The sequence below is a fragment of the Oryctolagus cuniculus genome, chromosome 1, assembly GCF_051225735.1.
Source record: "Oryctolagus cuniculus isolate XC-2025 breed Fujian yellow rabbit chromosome 1, ASM5122573v1, whole genome shotgun sequence".
Lineage (NCBI taxonomy): Eukaryota > Metazoa > Chordata > Mammalia > Lagomorpha > Leporidae > Oryctolagus > Oryctolagus cuniculus.
In genome coordinates, this window is record NC_142867.1 from 50,680,656 (window position 1) to 50,703,328 (window position 22,673).

The window sequence follows — 22,673 nt, forward strand, 5'->3', positions numbered from 1 at the left end:
CAACATGATTTAGAATCATCTTATCTCTGAAAGTGCATAGCATGCCACAAATAAACTCCATTAGCGTACACCTCCTGTTGGCTACGGATTCCAGCAGCAGGGAAAGAGCCAGGGAGTCAGGAGCCAAAAGAACTGGATGGATTTCTGGCCCTAGGCCTTGCTAGCTGAGTGACCTTCTATAAATGACTCCATGAGCCCTTTTAGATGTTAAGTTTCCTCCCTGTGAAAACACCGTCTCGTGTGGTTATCATGAGGATTAAAATACGCAAGCACAGGCAAAGTGTGAAATGCAGGCGGGCAGACTGCAGGCTTTCTTCTTCTCATTCTCTAGACAGAAAAATAAATCATTAAGTGGTAGTTCTTGAAGAAACTCCTCTTCATCCTACAAAACCCCTATCCAAAATTCCTTGGTACTTCTTTCAGTAAATCCTTCTTGCGCCTCCAAAGCAGAACTAGTGACACTGCCAAATTATCTCAGGACTTCGTGCTTGCTTATATTACTCCATGTTTTGTAACATTACTGACATGTTGTAATTTCCTGTTTTTATGTCTGTCTTCCCCAGCAGACCGTGAACTCCCTACGTGGAGCCTGGCACATATGAGTGTTATGCACACATCTGAGCAGTTGTATTTACAGCCAATAACCACTGTGCGACTTCTACCATCAACCCAGCCAGCATTCCACTGGTGACTGGGAAAGTGAGAGGACCTCCCACCCAAAACTTGACAACTCATTTGATCCGCTCTCCAGAAGAGTCCTGTGTGGCTGGCCATCTTTTATGAAAAACAATTCTGCAGGGCCCGCAGGGAAGAACTCTGAGGGTGTGTGTGGTGTATGTGTGTGTGTGTGTGTGTATGGAAAAAAACTCTGCAGTCATTTGTTTTGGCACTGAAAATCCTTGGGCTTTTAAGATTCTTGCACCCAGTATGATGGAAACATAAGAAATTGCCAAACCCTGCTCCAGGCCAGATTTTTTTTTTTTTAATTAATATTATTTCAACCCTATTGGGGCAAGGTACTGCCCACGACAGGATAAAGCTGCAGAAAATGCTGACTGCAATCAGAGTATCAGACTGAGCTCAGTTCTGGACCCTGGGCTAAGCCTGTTCATCTCTAAGCTGGGATGATGAGCACCTGCCTTGCGGCCTTGTAGTCGGGATTGCTGAGACCGCGTATGCTGTGTGCCTGGCACAGTGCCGGCTCACGTGAGCTGCCTTTCTTGTCACCAGGTTACCTCACTGGATTCTCACAATGCTCTATTAAATATGGTTACCTGGAACTACAGGGCACATGTGTTAATTTGGCTTGAGGCTATAGCTGTACCTTTTTTTTTTTTTAAGATTTTATTTATTTATTTGAGAGGTAGAGTTACAGACAGTGAGAGGTAGAGACAGAGAGAAAGGTCTTCCATCCGCTGGTTCACTCCCCAAATGGCTGCAACAGCTGAAGCTGTGCCGATCCGAAGCCAGGAGCTTCTTCCTGGTCTCCGACGTGGGTGCAGGGGCCCACACACTTGGGCCATCTTCTACTGCTTTCCCAGGCCATAGCAGAGAGCTGGATGGGAAGAAGAGCAGCCGGGACTAGATCCAGCACCCATATGGGATGCTGACGCCACAGGCGGAGGATTATCCTACTGCACCACAGTGCCAGCCCTATAGCTGTACCTTGAGTCACATGCGATGAACTGCAACCTAACTTAGTGCACAGAGAGCCTCACTTGGGAGGGTGAATTATTGTGATGTAGCAGCTGAGCCTCATCAATCCAGGCAGCCGAGTTTCAGCCAATCATATGACACCAGTAGAGCAGCCCATGGTCAAAGAAGGCAAGTGCTGAGCTGCAGCCAAGGGAGCTGGTTGTGTACCTCACTTCCGTTTTCTGACTATAGTTTTCTGTAGTGCAGAGCAGCACTCTGAATTTCTGGTTCGGGGGCTGCTCAATCTGCAAACCGATCCCTGCTCATTAAACTTGGTTAAATTCAATTTGTTCAAAGTTTTTACTACTTGGAAGTCAATGCAAAGTGCCTCTGCACAGCAGAGCTGAGGTTGGAAGTCAGGGTTGTTGGACTCCAAAGCCCTGGAGGAACTCATCCCTTCTTCCCATGGGAAGTCTGAAATCACTCATTCAGATCTTTCTCGTTAACTCTGCTTCAGCCGCTCTAAGGGCAAGAGGAAAACCCCATGAATGAGAGAAAGTGCAGGCACTGTTTTGTTAGAGTGTGACCTGTTCACCCCAGAAGTGAGAGCCTCACAAACTCTCCTTTGTCCTCATAGTGCCCTGAAGAAGGATCTGGAGGTGGGGCAGGGATAGGCAACAGTGAGCATCTGATGAGTGCAGAAAATGCAGCAACAGAGCCACAGAAATGGCCACACTGGGGCTGGCTGGAAACTAGGGCTCCACAGAGAATGTGGTGGTCTCAGGAGCGGCCTCCTCCCCACCCATTTCATTCCAGAAACTTCTGTGGAACTGGTGAGATGAGTGCTGAGCCCCAACTGCTGCTCAGGGACTGCCTGGACTCAGAGTAGCTGGGTCCTCAGGCGTGGTGGACCGTGTAGAGTCCACTTCCCCCTCCAGGACCAAGGATTGTTCTCAGCTGACACTGAGTCAGACACTGATTCTGTCTCAGGATTTTCTCAGCTGTTGGGCACTGCCCCACCCAAGGTCACAGCTCCTCCCTGGAGGCACAGAGACTCAATCCCCCTGTGCTCACTTGGGGCTACTTTGAAGGAACCATCCCGCTTCGAGAACTCCCTATGGGATCAGCTGAGGCCACTGTTCCCCTCTCCACTGCTGTTTTCTTTCCTTGGGTCTCCTCAGGGCACACCAAAGCCCTCATATGACAGTATCACATGTACCTCCCAGGAACCACACCTCTGTCTCATTTGGACCTCCCAGGAACACACCTCCATCTCACGGGGACCTCCCAGGAACCACACCTCCATCTCCACACCTCCGTCTCACGTGGACCTCCCAGGAACCACACCTCCGTCTCATGTGGACCTCCCAGGAACACACCTCCATCTTACGTAGACCTCCCAGGAACCACACCTGAGCCCAGGGAGACATCCAGCCCTGACGACGGAAAATCCTAGCTCTGTGTAATTTTTTTTAAAGATTTTTTTATTTATTTGAAACACAGAGTTACAGAGAAAGGTAGAGACAGAGAGAGAGAGAGAGAGGTCTTCCATCTACTGGTTCACTCCCCAGATGGCTGCAATGGCTGATCCAAAGCCAGGAGCTAGGAGTCTCCTCCGGGTCTCCCATGCAGGTGCAGGGGCCCAAGGACTTTGGCCATCTTCTACTGCTTTCCCAGGCCATAGCAGAGAGCTGGATCGTAAGTGGAGCTGCTAGGACTAGAACCAGTGCCCATAAGGAATGCCAATGCTTCAGGCCAGGGCTTTAACCTGCTGTGCCACAGAATGGTCTTGGTTTGAGTGGTCCATTTTTTGTTATCCTCTTGAAGTAAGCAGTAGGGAGAAGAAACCATGGAGTGAAATCAGAGGGTCCAGAGGGCTGAACCTCTGTCTCCTGCCCCATCTCACCAGGTAAGTCGCAGGCCTGCAGATTCAGCAGCTATGCCTGCCTCCTCCATTATCCCGTGGGGCCCGCAGATGGAGGACACTCGGTACATCTAGGTCTTTATCGGGGCAGCAAAGAGTTAATGCAGCTCCTAGGGTGACAGACAACAGCCTCATCAGCAGGCCCTGATTCTGATTAAACAGCTGTGCTCACAGAGGTGGAGCTGTGTGAGCAAGCAAGCAGTAAGCGAGGGCACACAAGTGTGGGGGAAGGGGCTCTGTAACCACGTATGTCTGAGATTGTAGGTGAGGTGTGTGGGTGAGTACAGCTGAGCCGGAGACCCAAGCACACAGGTGCCTCTGCATGCATTTGTGTACATACAAGCATATGACCACATGGAAACATGTGTTTGAATAGTGACACATGTCAATGCAGGCCTGAATGTGCATGTGCGTGCATCTACAGATGAGCCTATAGCCTGTGTTGAGTCTATGAATCATTTGGAAAGTTACCAATTATTTAACAATAATGGTCATGATTAAAATGTGTGTTATGGGGCAGGCACTGTGGCAGAAGAGGCAAGCCTCCACTTGGTACACTGCAGTCTGTCTCAGAGTCTTACGGTTCAAGTCCTGCCTCCATTTCTAACCCGCCTTCTTGTTAAGGAACACCCTGGGAGGCAGATGACAGATGATGGCTCAGGTACCTGAGTCCCTGCCACTCACACAGGAGAACGTGATGGAGTTTTGAGCTCCTGGCTTCATCCTGGCTCACCCCCAGTCCCAGGAGATGGTTGCAATCTCTCTCTCTCTCTCTCTATGCTTTTCAAATAAATAAATAAATTTTAAAAATACATAGTGCACAGTGGTGCATTGAGCGTCTAGAGCTGTGTGGATGAGAAGAGCTGGGAGGAGAAGTGACGCATATGGGCACGTAAGGAACGGGAAGGCCATCTGGAGCAACCCTAATGCAACACGCAGCCAGACATCACACCCAGCCAACCCGGAGCCCAACGCACAGCTGCCAGACTGCAGCTGACTTGAATTTGTATGATCATAATGATAAATGTTGTAAGCCCCCAAGACGAGGCTCTGTAGCTGGGTTCCCAGGCTTGTTCAGGGTCACCTGAGGGACTGGGTTCAATCCCAGAGACGGTGATCTACCTGGTCTGGATTGGGGTCTTGGCTTTAGAATTTCTAAAAGGCTCCCATGTGCTGAGAGTGTGCAGACAAGTTCCTGACCCTGTGCCCTGCACCACAGGGGGAACAGCATCTAGGGACGGGATGAGAGGTAAGGGCAGGCTTCGTGAAACCTTGAGGACCAAGTCACAGAGCTGGTGCTTTATCCTGAAAATGACACGTGACCAGGAGAACGAGAAAAGGTTTCTATTCATGTTATAAAAGGACCACCAGCTTCCATCCTTTTCATGGTTGCATAGTGCTCCACTGGGTACATGAAGCACCATTTTCTTTGTCACTCGTCAGTGTAAGGACACTTCGATTGTTTCTGTGTCTGGACTGTTGTGAATGCAGCAGGGGAAGATGTCTGACCAGCTTTACCTCCCTTTGATATATGCCCAGTGGTGGAATAGCTGGCTCCCATAGCAATTCTATTTTTTCATTTTTCTTAAGAAGCCCCCTACTGTTTTCCACCATGGCTGTGCCACTTGACATTCTCACCAGCGTTATGCAAGGTTTCTCTTTTCTGCACCTTCTCATCAGCACTTGCTTCCTTTTGTCTTTTTGATGATCGCCCATCTAACTGAGTGAGGTAGTATATCTCATTGTGGTTTTGATTGCATTTCCCCGATGATTTTAGTGATATTGAGCATTTTTTTCCCTCAGATACCTGTTGTTCATTTGTATGTTTTCCTTTGAAAAAAAATGTCTGAGTTGTTTGAGGTTCTTATATATTTTGGTCATGGATCCTTGGTCAGATTATAGCTTGCAAATGTTTTCTCAATAACATGGATGGGATTGGATGTTATTATGTCAAGCAAAACAAGCCAGACACAGAAAGACAAGTACTGTATGATCTCACTCATACAAGTTGAGATTAGAACAGTGGATATCAGAGCTGTGGAGAGGAAGGGAGTTGGGGGGGGAGGGGAGAAAAAGAGGTGGAGAAAGCTTGATTAATATTAATGGGTGCTAAGGTATAAATTATAACTTACATAGTAGAAAGAAGTTCTGGTGTTCTATTGCACTGTGGGCTGACTGTGTGTAATGACAATGTAGTGTGTATTTCCCTACAACATAAAAGCTAGAGACAGGATCTTGAATATTTTTCTCATAAAGAAATAACTAATGTTTGAGGAGATGGATACGCTTACCCTGAATTGAACATAGCACGACGAGTACGTGTATCACAACATCGCACGGTTCCCCATAAGCGCATACGATTTCCATGTATCGGCTGAAAGCAAAAATAAAATAAAGTTTTAAGTACAGATGAAAAGGACCGCCAGGCAGTGGTGGGGCTTCCTCTGCCTCGCTGGGCCCCAGCATCCTGCTAGCCTCAGCCTGGCCAGCTGTGGCCTGCAGACCTGCACTTGGGCACTCTAGAACCCATTTCCGGGGTGCTTAGTCCTCACGCAGGTGGCCCCACAGCTGCTAATATATGTCGTGGAAGAGGAGAGAGAGAAAAAATCACCACCTTTGCCCTACCCATGGCTGCTGCTGGAATCCAGACCTCACCACCTCGTACTTGGAAGATGACAAACCCTCCCTCTGCTGTCTACTCCCCTTCCACAGCCCCTTCCTGCACGTGAAACACGGCTGATCTTGTTGCTGCCCTGCTGGTGAGCCTGCCCGGCTCCTGTTGCCCTAGGACAGATCCACACTCTTTCCCAGGGAGTCAGGGGCCCTCTAATTCCAGCCTGGATCTGTCGTACCAGCTTCATCCTTCACTATAACCCTTAGGGGCCTTAAGAAGAACACATCAGAAACTTCCTTCCTAAATGTTTGCAGACACACCACTGTCTGTCTGGAACATTCTCCCCCAATCTCTCCACCTGTCAAAGTCGTGGCCAACTTAGGGGCCTCCTTCTCTGTGAAATACTCCTGGACTCCCACGGCCTCAGACAGAATGAACACCTCAGAGCCCTAAGTCTGCCCTTTGTCCCTCCCTGCCCCACTTCTCCCTGTGCAATCTGCTGATACCAAGACCCATTGGCCTCTGTGAGCCCCCATGATCTAGGATCCCACCTGTCCCATCACTTCCAGCACCCCTGCCCCTGGCAGTGCCAAGCAAGCAGGAAGTACCAGGTAAGCACGTGCCAAGTTGGCCTGGGTTCTTTGCACCATGTGTGAATTGAAATGACAGCAAGAGCAGTGGTGCTAAACAAAGTCTCCCTCCTCCTGCATCCTCTCCTCCCCCTCTCAGAGCCTCCAGGATCCTCCCCTCTGCTGGCCCTGAGGACTCAGAGACACATCCCTGCCCTGGAATGCTCTTGCCCTGCCTTATCAGGACGAGGGCTGGCTTACTGACAGTTCTCTGGTCCACAGGCCCAAGCGCCCTGAAACACCACAGGCTTTATCTTGTTTATGTCTGTGATTTTCCCGGGGCTCTTCTCTTCTTGACAGTGTCACAGAGCAGGCCTGCTGCCTGGGATGTGTCTGGAAAGTGGCCCGCTCCTGCAGGGGCAGGGAAGATGAGGCAGTCACTGTTGCTGGTGGGGCACTCCCACGGCAGCCCGAGGTCGCTGGGATGGCTAAGTCCAAGGCTGGGGCTGAGCATGAGTACACGGCACAGCATCCAGGGCAGAAGGAAGCAGGGTGAGAGCAAAGGGCAACAGCAACCTGCTTTCTCTTTGATTACCTGTAGCGACCAGCTCTTGAGAATGGAGATATTTGATGGGGCTGGGACAAAAGCAGAACAGCAGGAAGAGGAATAGAAACTGAGAACTAGGAGACCTTAAGTGTGAGGTTGGTGCAGCTGGAATGGATTGGGCAAGAGGAAGCGTGTTAGGAGATGGAGTTAGGAAGGTAAAGGAAGACAAATTCACAGAAAGCCAAGATACAAACTCTGACTCTTTTTTTGAGTGGACAATTGCCTGACCTCATTCATTTTCCTAATGGGTAATCCTGGGAGCTTCTGGGAATCACAGGGTCCCACTTCATCCAAAGCAGGGCCCTGCCTTTTGTCTTATTCCCATCAGCTTTCTAGCACTGAGCATGGTTCTTCTTACACAACAAGCACTCGACAATTATTTCTGGAATGTGTGGCCAGGATTCTATCCTCAAATTTTACGTTGGTGCATTAGGAGGGTTCAAGGCATTGTGACTGTCACCCAGATGAACCTCTTGTCTAGGAGCTTCTTCTCTCGTGGAACCTGTGCTCCAGATGTCTGATGGGCAGAAATTGGCATATGGCACTCCTTACAGCTGGCAAAAGCACAGCTGGATGCAAGGCTGTGCACATCTGGTACCCACATGTCTAACCATGGACTTGATATTCAGCCAGATATCTGTGACTATGCTGTCGGCAGGCAGGGGGGAATGGGAGGGCCTGAGGGTTAGCAACAGATGGTGAAGACAAGTAGCTTTCAGGATGGCCTGTGGCCACTTTTCCAGAGGGATCTGGGTGTCCATGCCAAGGAAAACAGGCAGGGCTTCAAGCTGAGGGACGCTTAGTTCCTCCAAACACAAGCTCCCATAGTTTGGGTGGCTCTTTGGCCTAATGGTTAGGCCGATGGTTGGGATGCCTGCATAGAGCTTGGCTCTGACTCCCAGTTCCATCTTCCTGATGATGCAGACCCTGGGAGATAGCAGTATTGGCTCAAGTAGTTGGATTCCTGTTACCTGCATTGGAAACCTGGATTCAGTTCCTGGATCCTGACTCCCCCCCAACCCGCCCCCACCAGCCACTGTGGACATTTGGGTAGTGAACTAATTGATGTCTCTCCCTGTTATTCTCTCTCTCTCTCTGTCACTGTCTCTCTCACTGCATCACTCTGTCTCTTCAATAAAAACATTAACACTTCTAAATTGTTTATGCAGTTTGCAGGATGCAGGGTCCTGGGTGCCTACTTTCCTCAGCCTCAGTTTCCTCATAAGTAAAATGGGAACTACCTGAGCTGAAAGAACTTAAACATCATTAGGCCAGGGGCCAGCGCTGCGGCGTAGCGGGTAAAGCCCCTGCCTGCAGTGCCAGGTTCCCATATGGGCACTGGTTCAAGTCCTGGCTGCTCCACTTCCAATCCAGCTCTCTGCTAGGGCCAGAAAAGCAGTAGAAGACGGCCCAAGTCCTTCGGCCCCTATACCCACATGAGAGACTTGGAAGAAGCTCCTGGCTCCTGGCTTCGGATTGGCCCAGCTCCGGCCGTTGTGGCCATCTGGGGAGTGAACCAGCAGATGGAAGACCTCTCTCTCTCTGTCTCTGCCTATTCCTCTCTGTAACTCTGCCTTTCAAATAGATAAATAAGTAAATATTTTTTAAAAAAATCATTAGGCCAAAGGGCTTCTTGTACAGCTGGGTAGATGCATAGTCTTGAGTGGTTCTTTCTTTTCTCTGGCCTCCGTTCTCTATGAAGTAAAGATCTCTGCAAGGAGAGCTCTTTCTCTGAGCCCCAGGCAAAGGGGGGAGGGTGTCTCTCCCTCTGAAATTCTGGCTGGCCTCCCTCTCTGTCTGGGAACAGATTGTCTGGTCCTTCAGTCAGCTGGGGAAAAAACTGACTTCTTTTTATTTTCTCTTTTGCATCCTTCCCACCTTTGTGAATGAAAAGGGAAACTCTCAGGCACAATTAATAATGGAATTTTAAAATACAACATCATTAGAGCTACTCTCCTCCAGCCCCCAATGGGTATTTAATTATAGTCATGTGCAAATTCACAGGGGTCTATTTTAAGCACTAAAGTCTCCAGCACATTTTTGTGATCTTTAAAAGACAGAGCTGGATGTTTCTCAAGGCTCTCAGTGTCTCTGAGCTGAACCAAGAAAGAAGATGTCAGTTAGACCCCTCTGGGGAAGTGAAAGTCAGGTTGAAACGCCTCACCCGGGGCTATATCAACCAAGAATCCCAGGAGGAACGTGCTTCCTTCCTGTGAAAGCAGACTTGACATCCAGAGGTTCCTGAGCGCGGAGACCATTTGAGAAGGAAGAAGGAATTGCATGAAGGCTGGGAGGGAGCCTGCCTTTTTCTACAGACCCACCCCGACGGCTGCTTGCTAACTCAGCTCACCTCAACCTCACAGGGACCCTAGGAGGGGGGTGATGCCATCCCTGGTCTGCAGAGCTGGAAACGGAGACTCAGAGAGGCTGTCTGTCCCCTGGGCAATGATGAAGCCAGAACTTGGGGTTGGGCTCTTGTCCTTTGCCCTTCCCTAGCTGCCCAGGCAGCCTGCAGAGTTCTTAGGCCACCAACCGCTGCTCATTCAGTGTGAAAATCTGGGGCAAGGTCTCTAATCTCCCTGTGCCTACATTTTCCTCATCTAAACTGTAGCTGCCTCACCGGCCTGTTGGGAGGATTAAAGCAGTTAAGGTGTAGAAAACCTCAGATGTGTTAGGATGTGCACGTTTGGAATAGGTAAGAGTTAGATGAGATTAGCTTCTTTTTTTTTTTCACTTTATTATATAAAGAAGACAGATTTCATATATTTCATAGGTACATTTCTAAGAAGATAACTGTATTTCCATTCCCTCCCTTCTTCCTTCTCCCTCCTGGCTGATGCCCTGACACAGGCAGGAGTTGTTAGCCCGGAATAGGAAGATGTGCTGGACTTCTCCCCACCGGTTCCTCTGTGTGCTTTGGCAGGACTCCATCAGCCCAGCCTCCCCTACGATCTGATACCTGCAGAACTGTTTGTGTTGCATCTGGCTTGAATCCCCCCCTCCCCATGTGACCTGTGCTCTTCCCTCCTTGCTCATCACTTGAATCCCAGCAAGCACCTGGGGAAACCCTTGTGCATTCCATCACTGAACTTGCCACTTCACAACCATGTGGACTGTGAACAAATTCTTAAGATTTCAAAGACTTGGTTTCCTCATCTGTAAAATGGAAATAATATGACATATCTCTGAAGACTACTATGATAACCAAATGTCATTAACATATTCACAAATCTTAGATGATTATGCGTTCAATTCTAACCATCATTACTATTTATCATTGCATAAAGATGCTAATTTTTTTCTAATTTCTACCCATCATTTCAAGAGCCAGCTAAAATTTCACATCCCACTCATCTCTCCCATACAGTCTTCCTAGGATTACTCTTCTCTCACCCCTGAATTCCCTGAGACGGCTCCCATCAGACACTGCTGGGCCTTTTGGTCGAGTGTCTACATGTCCTTTTCCTTCCTAAAGAGTGGATCCTGGCTCTTGTCCACCACCAGTGAAGACTGGCTTTCCCTGTGATGTCTGACGCAAATCAGATGTGGTCTGCTTGTGTTTCCAGTGATCCTGGCTCTGCTGTCCTAAAGAAGATGGCATTAGTGAGGAGGGGGGTTATTACAAACGACTGAACCCTGCTCTCCATTGTAGGAGGGAGGCCACTGAGGCCAGGAAGGAAAAATGATTCTCCCCTAGTCACAACAACACAAGGAGTCAGAGAGAGTGGAGGATTTTTGATCCAGGAATGAATCTCAAATGTAAACCCCTCCCCTAATCACTGTGACACTGAGCAGGTCACTTCACCTCTCTGGACCCTGGCTTGCAATCCTGCTATGTAGGTATAAGGACACACATTTTACCGACTGTGGTATTTAATGAGCAAGCAGAGTTACAGCATAGAGTGGGATAACCATTCTTATTATTCCATACTAGACGAGATGATTTTCCTCCCACTGCTTGTGGCTGACTTGCTTTTCTCTAAACAACTAGCTTCCAGTAATACCCTTGAGGGACAGGGAGAGCCGATCACCACCCCAGCCCTGGCAGTCATCCCCCACGTCCCAGCATCAGCCTCGTGGGGCTGCACTGTGAAGTGGGAAGGCAATGGTGACCCCTTCAGCAAGGCCATCTCTACACTGGTCTGGTTTGAATCTCATCTTTTTCACAGAGACGATGAGATGCTCCTGTCCAACATATTTCTTGTCTTTCAAAACAAACAGAAAAGACTTTCCCTGGATTTCCTATTAATGCTGGTAACAGTCACCATGCCACACCCACAGAGGAGGCTGGGGTGAACACTCACTTGGAAAAGGTAACTTTCCAAACTTCTTTATTGTCGGTGCCTGGCTGGAGCATTGTGCGGCTCTGTTGGGTGTTCAAAGGACAGTGAGACAGAATTCAGTTCCTGGCATCTTTGGATTTCATGGCTTTGCTCCCTGCTAAACTTGGTATCTCTATTGACAAGAAGAAGGAAAAGGAGAAGGAAAAGAAGAGGAGGAGGAGGAAGAAAGAGAGTGAAAGAAAGAAGAGAGAGAAAAGAAAGAGAGAGAGAGAGATTGAAAAAATAGATCTCTGTGCTCAACTCACCATGCACTCATGTGGGGACCGCCTCCTTTACAAGCTTTCCCATCTACAGGACCCACATCTGGGGGAGGCATGCACCATAGATGGGTAGGTGGGTCTGCTTAAGCAGCCCAGCACCCTTCCTTTAGCAGAAGAAGATGTGAGCCAGGCTGGCAGAGCCCAGGCATCCCAGAGCTGAGATATTTACCCACACGTCTTCTGCAGTTTCCAGATCCTGTATTTCATTCCTCTCAATCTGGGAGATGCCAAATAAAAAATCTGGATTTGCTTTCAAGCCCCTAAGCTTTTGCGATATTTAAAAAACATAAGTAACGTCAGTGAGCACTTCTGAGTGAAAGCCAAAAGCTCGGATCTACTGGATCCTATTCAATAGAGGGCCAGGCTCTCTGTTGACTGTGCATTCATACTCAGAAGTGTGTTGGCGGGGCCAGTGCTGTAGCATAGGTTAAGCTTCTGCCTGTGGCGCCGGCATCCTATGTGGGTACTGGTTCGAGTCCTGGCTACTCTACTTCCAGTCCAGCTCCCTCTTAATGGCTGGGAAGGAAGCAGAAAATAGCACAAATGTTTGGGCCTCTGCTACCCATGTGGGAGACCAGGAAGAAGCTCTTGGCTCTTGGCCTTGGCCTGGTCCAGACCCGGACATTGCAGCCATTTGGGGAGTGAACCACTGAATGGAAGATCTCTCTCTCTCTCTCTCTCTCTCTCTCTCTCTCCTTCTCTCTCTGTATCTCTGCCTTTCAAATAAATAAATTAATCTTTTTTAGAAAAAGGAAATGTATTGATGACTATGTAAGCAGGGAGTCTTTGCGTGCAAGCAACAAAACCAACTCTGGTTGATGTAAATTTAAGGGAATTTATTGGAAGGATAGCAGGATGTTAAGGAATCCATGGGAAAGTTGGAGAATCAGGTTATGAGATAGTCTGGAACCAAATACAGAATCAAACACCAGAGGTATATTTCCACAGCAGGAGCAGTCAGACCAGCAAGCCGCTGGAATAAATGAACTCTGAGCCTCTTTCATCTTTGCATTTTTACCCAGAAATAAGATTTCTCAGAGAGCATCCATAGGTCACCAGGAATTTCCCCTGAGTATGGCAGAAAAGCCTTATGGGCCCCTTTGGCTGCCACGGTGAGAAAGCAGGCATCTGACTTTGCCATTCCATCAAGATTGCAAACAACAGGGGGAAAGTGGTTTCTCTAAAACATTTAGATCTGGATGGAATGGGGAATAGAAGACGTGCAGCCAAAAACAAATTCTACCCATGTTTTCAAGGTCCAGGGTGTGTGTATGTGTGTATGTGTGTATGTGGGGCTGGTGGTGGGGCTGAAACACTCATTCAGCAAACATTTCTGAGCATATACTCTATGCTAGGCGTGTGCTAGCTACTGGGAATGAAGTGGTGTTAAAACTGGCTCGTGGGGAACAGAGACCCCTCAACAAACACTCCCAGCACAATGCGATAATGCACACACGTCCTACAGTGCTATGAAAGCATACCCCTTCCAACTTACCCAAGGAAGTGATAGAAGCCAGATCTCTAAGCTGTAGTGCAATGGGAATATAATGGATTGCTTGTAATGCTAAGCATTATACATCCTTCTGTATCTTCATGAATGCATTCAACAAACACTCACTAGGTACCTAGAGTGTGTGAGGTCTTGAACTGAGTTGGGTCAAAGAAATAACTACAACTGGCCGGCGCTGCGGCTCACTAGGCTAATCCTCCGCCTTGCAGCGCCGGCACACCGGGGTCTAGTCCCGGTCGGGGCGCCGGATTCTGTCCTGGTTGCCCCTCTTCCAGTCCAGCTCTCTGCTGTGGCCAGGGAGTGCAGTGGAGGATGGCCCAAGTGCTTGGGCCCTGCACCCCATGGGAGACCAGGAGAAGCACCTGGCTCCTGACATCGGATCAGTGCAGTGCGCCGGCCGCGGCGGCCACTGGAGGGTGAACCAATGGCAAAGGAAGACCTTTCTCTCTGTCTGTCTCTCTCACTGTCCACTCTGCCTGTCAAAAAAAAAAAAAAAAAAAAAAATTAAAAAAAAAAAAAAAAAGAAATAACTACAACTGACCTGACTGATAACTATAAGTGATTACAGCAACTTTTCCTAATTTTCTCCTGACTTAGGTGAATCTCATTTACCAATCCAGCGGTAGCTCCTGTTACCCACTCTGGAAGAGGAGAACCAGTCCCTCAGCCACAGGCACTCCCTTTGTGCTTTGCCCCAGTTGCATTTTGGAGTAGCTTATCCTTTTCACAAAGCTATTCCCTCATCTCATCTTGCCTCAGGGCCAAGATGAGGTCAGAGTGAGGCCCTTGGGGCCTGAGGGGATGGAGAAGAGGAGTTAGAGTCCTGTGTCCCTTCTCTTTCCTATTCTTCCAGCCTCAGCTCAAATAAGTTGACAGCACACTCAGGTCTGGGCCTGTCCAGCAAGTTCAGAAGAGCAGGGCTGCCACCAATCTCTGGGCATCACTCAAGTGTGGGGCCTCTGGACAAGGTCCTCCCTCTCCACGTCCTCTTTTCCCATCTGAGAAACACAGGATGAGAGCCACGATTGTTGTGTCCCATCTGTTTCTTGGATCCCTTTTGCCTTGCTTTCCTCTCCTCCTTTCTGCTGTCTGGATGGGGTCTTCACCTTAGATACCCCTGCTCTCCACCTCATTGGGGAACCAGCCTAGGACTCACTCCCTGCATCCCTGGTCCCCCTTAGAGACTCAGTGCCAGCCACCTCTCCTGGCCTACACTTCCCCATTGGCTCTCATGAAGGAGCTGAAGCAGAGGCTGGCATCTATCACCACGCACAAATGGGTCTTGCCTCCAGCAGCACAAAAACATTTAGAAAACTTCTGACGAGAGAATTTCAAGAGCAGGTAAGAAGCAATGCAAGTTAGGAAAAGGCCTACAGAGACGGAACCTCATTCTCTGCCCAGTGGCCCCATGGACACTCCTCAGGAGCCTTCGGACCTGCTGTGGATTGTTGAGAGAACCCAGCTTGGCGCCACCTTAGTAGCAACCCTCTTCTCCCTGTCCTCTCTCCCGGTGTTGTGGCAGATGCTGTTCTGATACCCTTGCTACTCGGCTCTCAAAGAAGAAAACAGATCACCCATCACTGCGTAATTATAGAGCAACTGAAAGGCCACTTAGCTACTGTGTGATAAGCAACAGACTATTTTAATAATAACCAATTACCATACATTATAGTGTATCATTTGGCATTTGATGATCTACCGGGGTCTCACCTGTTCTTTCCCTTATGCAGCATTTCACGGCTGTTCACACCCTTCCCAACAGAAGTTGTGTCAGTTTCTAATTGAAGCACTATTTTTAGGAAAGAGTTAGGAAAAGTTTGTAGAGGTGGCGCAAATTATATCGTGCCAAGTAGAAGGATGCATTCCGCCAAGTGTCTTTTCTGACAGCTCTGCCATTACGTTGCATTCAGCAGGATGGAGAATGAGATTTGTTTCATGATCTGTGTTAGCCTTTCAACATTATGTTAGCCTTTAAACATTAAGCGAGCAGTAAACCTGGAGGCCCACAGTTCCAGCAGTCATTTGGGCAATCCAAACAGATGCCCACTGTCTGCTGTTGGCCACTCTCTCCCGTGCTGAGCTACATTTTTCTGCCTGTTGAAGTTGAAGCCCTGAGGTTGAGCATCCTGCCACAGAATCTTCCACAGATGCTAGAAAAGCCCTGCCCAGGTCAAAGTGGTTCTTCAAGGGGACAGAGAAGATGATCCTTTATCCTGAATCCTGGCTTCTCCACTTTCAAAGTGTATCTACAGTAAGTTTCTTAAACTCTCTAATCCTCAATTTTCTCATCTTCAAAAATGGGAATAATTTATGGCTATTACCCTGTGGCTGGCACATAGCAAGTGCTCCACAAATGGTTCTTGTTTTATAAAGGCAAAGTCATTATGTTACCAATTATCAAAACAAACAGGACAAGGAAAAATCCCGTAGGAGTTCAGAGAAAGGAGACCTCAAGACTCCAGGGCGATGGAAGACTTTGAGAGGCCTTCAAAGGGGAGGGTGAGCCATCAGGCAACTGTGATGATTAATCTGTGTGACAACTTGATTAGGACATGGATACCCAGAAATTTGGGCAAATATTATCCTGAAGGGTCTGTGAAGGTGTTTTGGGGGTGAAATTAACATTTGAATCAGTACACAGAGTAAAGCAGATGGCTCTCCCTTGTGTGGGTGGGCTCCACCAAATCAGGTGAAGGCCGGAATAGAAGAGAAAGGCCTGCCCTCCCAAGGTAAGAGAATTCCTCTTGCCTGATCCCCTAGAACTAGGCCATTTCCTTTTTCCTGCCTCAGGATTTGAACTGAAACATTGGCTACCTCAGGGTCTCAAGCCTGCCAGTCATTAGAATAGAAATAAACCATTGGCTCTCTTGGGTTTTCAGTCTGCCTGATCCACCCTGCTAGTCCCGTAATCACATGAGTCATTCTTCATAATAATCAGTCAGTCAATCAGTCCGAGTTATTATGTTTCTCTGGAGAACCCTGATTAGCATACAACCTTTAAAAGTTAGGTTAGGTTTGGATGGACACAGAGAAGAAGAAAGAGAGCAAGGACAAGAACAAAGGAAAATGGATGAAGACCAACTGACTGCATTGACAAAAACTGGAGGATTCTGATTGATTAGTGATATTAGCCAACATTTACCAATCACATATCATATGATAGCCTCTGCTTTACCTGCCTTATCTCACATAACCCTCTTCAGAGTCTGATGGCAAATGCTATTCCAACTTCACAGATGGAGAAAGCCAGTCCCAGATAAGAATTGCTTTCCAAAGTGCCATGTCTGTCAAATAAGAAGATCAGGACTCAAACCACAGTAGTTTGACTCCAGGCCTATACTCTTAACCATTATGCAGATAGAATTTGAAAAAGTTGAGTGGATAAAAGTGAATAAAGTTGGCACAAACACAGGTGGGTCATAGAAACCATACTAAGTGGGTTAGGTAATTGTAGACCCCACTGTCTCATTCTATGGAATTGGAAATTGAAGTTCAGACATGGGAAGAAGCTTGTCAGACTCATGCAGGCCAAATGCCTGAACAAGGACTTGAACTTGGCACTCTGTTCAGCTGTGTCAGCTCCTTTGACTTGCCTCCGGCAGGGTGCCTGCTCCTGGGGCCTCACTGTTATGGGAACAACTCCTAGAACTGGACCCCTCTAGGGGACCTCTCTGGCTGAGGACGCCTCTAGCCCAGCCTCACCCTTGAAAAGCCAAGAGGAAAATGACCAACCCTGTGCCTCTAGGTCACTCACTATCTCAATCTATGAGTGGATAGTTCAAATCCCTCTCTTTCCTCTACTTGTACTCTCTTGTTTGTGGAGCATTTCCTCTATGGGACCCATTAATCACTCTCCCTCATTTCCAGCTCCCCCGTCCCAATTTTTGCACAAAGAGAACCAAATGAAATCAATTACAGATCAGCTCCATCAAGGCTCAGGAGTCAAGGCCTGTCCTCAGCTAGTACATTTTAAATAGCTGTGGTTTGTGCTGTAGGATCGCTTAGCATGACTATGTGGCTGAAGCCTGACATTGGCCTCAGGGCCCAGTAACAACTGGTTCCTAGTCCCATGATGTAGTAGGTTTGACAAACTGAGCATTTCACTCCAGCCTGGGAGTGGATGTTAGGCCTGGTACTTCATTTCCTGTGTTGCTCTCATTCAAGTCCAATGTTTCCCTGTTGGTGCTGGGCTCACCTCATGGGAGTGCCTTGAATTCTAATGATGGCACGGACTCAGTCTGTGGGTCACTCTGGAAAAGAAATGGTCCCCTACCCAAACACATGGAGGCTATTCAATCAGTCATCGAGAAGGATCAACCATTTACCATGTGGCCTATACTAGTGATATGATGATGAAAAAGATAGTCTGCTCACACTCCTCAGGCTGAGAGTGCAAGGCCCATCACAGACAAATAGGCAATCATAATCCAGTAGGCAAGTACAGGATAGGGGAATCCCAATTGCTTTGAGGAAACACAGCAAGGGCATTAAAACTTGGCTTGGCCATTAGGACTAGAGTGGGGTTGGTTGAGAAAGGCTCCTGATAGCAGTAACATAAGAGCTACAAAATAAATAGTCCTCCATGCAATGGGGAGAGCATATGAATGCAGGTGGTGGGCCCTTTGGGTTGAGAAAGAAGCGGTACTCATTTCAAGGAAAGGGGGCCACATGTCCCTGGTATACAAGGAAACCTGGTATGCTATGGATTTAAGGCTGTGTCATATTAATGAAACAAAAATTATAATTGGGAGGTGACTGATGAGGCTAAAGGTACAATCCAGGACTGGATTGTGGAAGATCTTAGACATCATTTTAGGGATCTTATCAATCATTTTAGACCTTATAAATCACCCTAGGGTTCCTCCTGTAATCTAAGGGAGCCACTAACACCTGATAAACTGAAGAACAGGCATGGCTCACTTTGCAACACAGACAAACAAGTAAGTGTGATAACAGAGGTGTGGAGACAGTCCTGGGGAGCTTGCTTTGGGGTGTGGCACCCCATTAATTCACCCTTGGGACCCACAGTCCTGCCTCTGAATGCATTCCCGATGAGGCTTAGAATCAGGCTGAGAACTGAGGCCTCCTTCGAGCCTGACCCTCAGTCCTCAGGCTGGACTCCCCGCAGCTTTCAGATGCTGCAGACGCTGCCTCCTGCCCTGCGACCCCCAGTGGCTGGCAGTCAGGTCAGAGACCGAACTCCCAGCCCTCACTGAGCTGGCCCTCGGCTTCAGGTCCTTCTAAACCTGCAGTCCGAGAGCTGAGTCCTGACACTATCACTGGTTTGAGGTCAGATCACGGTGGGTGGGAAGGGGAGGCACAGGCACTCCTCTCACTCATCCTTTCAGGATCCTAACTTCACAGACATGACCACCTCGAGCAAGTTGTTTAGCCTCTCTGTCCTGCGTTCCCTCATCTGGAAATGTACAGCAAGAACCACTATGAGAGTTTGATGTAGAGACTGAATGACTTAACACATGCACAGCTTTTTAAGTCCTTGGCACATAGGGAAGTTAGACACTGTTGTTACTAAGAGCAGCCCCTCCACCCAGGATACACTGAGGGAATGCAGAAAGCAGAAGAGGGCACAGGGCAGCGAACTGGGGAGAGAGGAATGTTACTGGGATGTTCCTCAAATAAGCAAAAACATAAAATATGCCCACGATGAAATAAAAGTGCCAACAGGAAATGCTTCTATAAGATAGGACAGCCACTCGATAGATCAGTTACTACTGGCTTCCAATTTTGCAGAGCCTCAGGTTTCCCTGACTTTGAACAGTAGGGGTAGAGGCAAAAGTGTGGCCTTTGGATTAGGAACAAACTGAGTTTGAAAACTGACTTTGCCACACTCTGTCAGTGGGATCCTGGGAAGCTCAGTCAAGTTCTCTAAGCCTCAGACTCCTCATCTGTAAAGTGGGCACACTCCCCTCTACCAGAAGGCACAGACAACTGTCTTTCTAAATAGCCTGGCATGATGGGGTAGTCAGAGGAGGGTTCTGGCCGACCTTTCAGATCCTAAAGGAAGGCCAAGACACACCAAAATGTGAGCAGAGAGAGCCCTCGAGAAGTGATTTTAGAGAGGGCATGGCAGATGCCTTCTGTATCATCTTTCTTGGGAAATTTTGGCCGTGGCCATCCTCGTGGCTGAGTCCTTTCAGGATTGTGAGGGTCAGAGGAACTCACAAGGAGAAACACAGACCTCCTTCAGTGTTCCACATCCAGCTGCCCCAGGCTGGGCTGGCAGCCCAGGAGCCATTAGCAGGTGGCAGGGCCGAGTGTGGGGCCATCAGTCAGAGGAGAATGTGTGCCACAGTTCCTGGGACACAATGGTGCCCTGAGGAGCCATCGGCAGTAATGATGATGGGTATTTAAGCAAATGAACTGTTAATGACCAGGCAGAGGTGAGCTGCCTCCCAGACCAGCTGGAGCCTAGAGTTGGCAAAGGAGGGCGAGGTAGGAATGAGGAGAGGGTGAGAGGAAAGAGATTTCTTTTTTTCTCTGAAATGTGTTCCTACAGGGAGTCTTGGCTGGCCATAGAGCAGTGCCTGCTGCATATGCTGTCCCCTACTCCGAAACTCACCCTCACTTCCATGAAATACCGCCCAGACTCTGGGATGCCCTGCCCAGGTGCAGCCCTGACCCACTTTACTAGCTCAGTCCTTTCTGCCACATAGCAAGAAGGAATTTCTTTGGAAGCCCACGTTTGCAGGCCCAAAACAGCAGGGGAAAAACAGGAGGGATGCTAGCCAGTTGGCTCAGGTTTGGTGGATCCCAGGAACTGGGGATTGAGTGCCTGGGAAAGATGAAAATAGTCACATCAGTAGCCACACTATCTACTGCTATTCCTGCTATGACATCTGTGTATGCGGTGACATAGTTGTGACCTCTTAATTGACATTGTTTAATTTATTGCCCACATAATCCTTAAATGGAGATGAGGCACCCATTTTACAGATATATAAACTGAGTTTCAAAGAGTTAGGGCCAAAAGTTTGGCCAAGAGTCACCAGAGTGAGTGAAGCTAGAGGATTTCTTTTTTCTTTTTTTGACAGGCAGAGTGGACAGTGAGAGAGAGAGACAGAGAGAAAGGTCTTCCTTTGCCGTTGGTTCACCCTCCAATGGCCACCACGGCCGGCGCGCTGCAGCCGGCGCACCACGCTGATCCGAAGGCAGGAGCCAGGTGCTTATCCTGGTCTCCCATGAAGTGCAGGGCCCAAGCACTTGGGCCATCCTCCACTGCACTCCCTGGCCACAGCAGAGAGCTGGCCTGGAAGAGGGGCAACCGGGACAGAATCCGGTGCCCCGACCGGGACTAGAACCCGGTGTGCCGGCGCCGCAAGGCGGAGGATTAGCCTATTGAGCCACGGCGCCGGCCACTAGAGGATTTCAAAACTCCAAACTTTGAAGTAAGACTCGGGACACCAGGGTGAGGTTCAAGGAAGTAATGGACTGAGGACATGGTGAGGAAGCCATGATGTTCTTCTGTTCAAATTCACAGAGTCTGATGGACAGGTCATGGGGGCATGTGCTTGTTCCATCCTTGCTGTTCTTACCTTACACTCTGAATTTTGCTCCTTTCAGTAAACCTGTCCAATGCACAATGCTAGAAAAGTGTGGTACGTGGCCAAAAGCACCAGCTCTGCCCTTGGACAGAACTTCCACAGCCTTGCTGTGTGAGCTTGAGCAAACAACCTCTCTGAACCTGCTCTCTGATATGGAAAATTAGATAGCGATGTTTTGTAATTCTTAGGCAACACACAAATCCACAACAACAACCTAGGAATCGGTGTGACATAGGAGATGGATCACTTTTCATTCCCTGGACCTGGTTCCTAACAATAACATGGGCGGGGTTACATATTTACATGCTTTGACCCTCTAGTTTCTAATCTGCAAAAGTGCAATAATTTCTCCTACTTGGCAGGACTATATCAAAAGTTAGAAATGACTTAGATAAAGTATGTGGCACATAATCAGTCATCAAAAATGTCAACTACACTAATCAATTGTATATTCTACCAAGTTGTATATAATCAACTTTGAATCAATTGTATATTTATACATATACAAATACATATGCATATACATAGAGACACAGTGCCTGACCTCAGGCCTGAATCCCACAAACCAGAAGTTTTACTTTCCCCACATCTTCTTTCCCCTCTCATCTTTGAGAAGCATTTCTTGCACTTCTGGGATGGCTTCCTCATTACCTGCAGTGCTGTTACCTCCTCTGAGCCTGAAACTTTATTTCAATTCCTTGGTGGTCACAAAGCTCATTCTGTATCGTCCTCTGATGTTTCTTTTGTTGGTTAGCAGTCACTCTGCAACTGCATTAGCAGCCTTCACTTGTCTGTGTGCATTGGCACACATCACCCTCCATTCCTGAGCTTCACGCCCCTCATTAGCAGATGGAGGTTTGGATCAGAACTGGACCTTTCATCCTCAGACCACGGGCCCGCTCACTCTTCTTCGAATGTCCTTACCCTCCCTCCACATCCCAGGACCCACTTTAAATACCTCTTTTGAATTCCTTCCAGGTAGAGATGTTTTCTCCTTATGAAATTCAAGAATCCTTGATTTTATCTGCTCCCTCACATAAAGCTTGCTGAATTTCACCCAAAACACCCCTTGATGGGAACCAAAGCCTCCTCACAGATGTGTGAGTCACGCATCCTTATGCATTCTGCAGCACTAACACTTTAAGCTGTGATTGTCCCCCTGGAATCTTATGGACCTCTTATGGGGCCTGCAAAGTGGCCCAAAGCCATCCTATACAACCCTTAACAAGGAGCTTATCCATCTAAGCCAATGTCTCTGCTACAAGGGGACAAATACACATGGGATCCCTGTCTCACTTTTACAGGGATAGGAACCTACTCACCTGTACCCCATCCTTCTCTGCTCCCCATGTCCTATCCTTGGCAAGACTACCTGCACTCTATCCTGTTTCTTTAACACCTGTGCTAGGAGTGCTAGACCAGGGTGAATTCCCTGACTCCAGGCACTCTATTTTTCTTCTGTAACTGGCGTCTGTTCAGGCAGATGAGTGAATATTTATTAGACCTCAGCAGGTTTCAGTCACTTTAATTGTTTGCCAGAGAAACGTGCCTATAGTTGAAACCAGAACTCGTTGGTCATTTATCAGGTCAGTTAAGTGAAAGGGGAGCGGTGTAGAGATGAGAGTTCAGGCAGGTCCAGGAAATTTTGG

General features: G+C 48.2%; 1 non-coding gene across 1 annotated transcript; it reads left to right on the plus strand.

Annotated features, from left to right (window-relative positions):
* Positions 1–11,679: 11,679 nt before the first annotated feature.
* LOC127485190 (small nucleolar RNA SNORA8) lies at positions 11,680–11,817 on the plus strand. The gene has a single exon (XR_007912352.2). It is a non-coding gene; the product is annotated as a small nucleolar RNA SNORA8 (small nucleolar RNA).
* Positions 11,818–22,673: the final 10,856 nt, after the last annotated feature.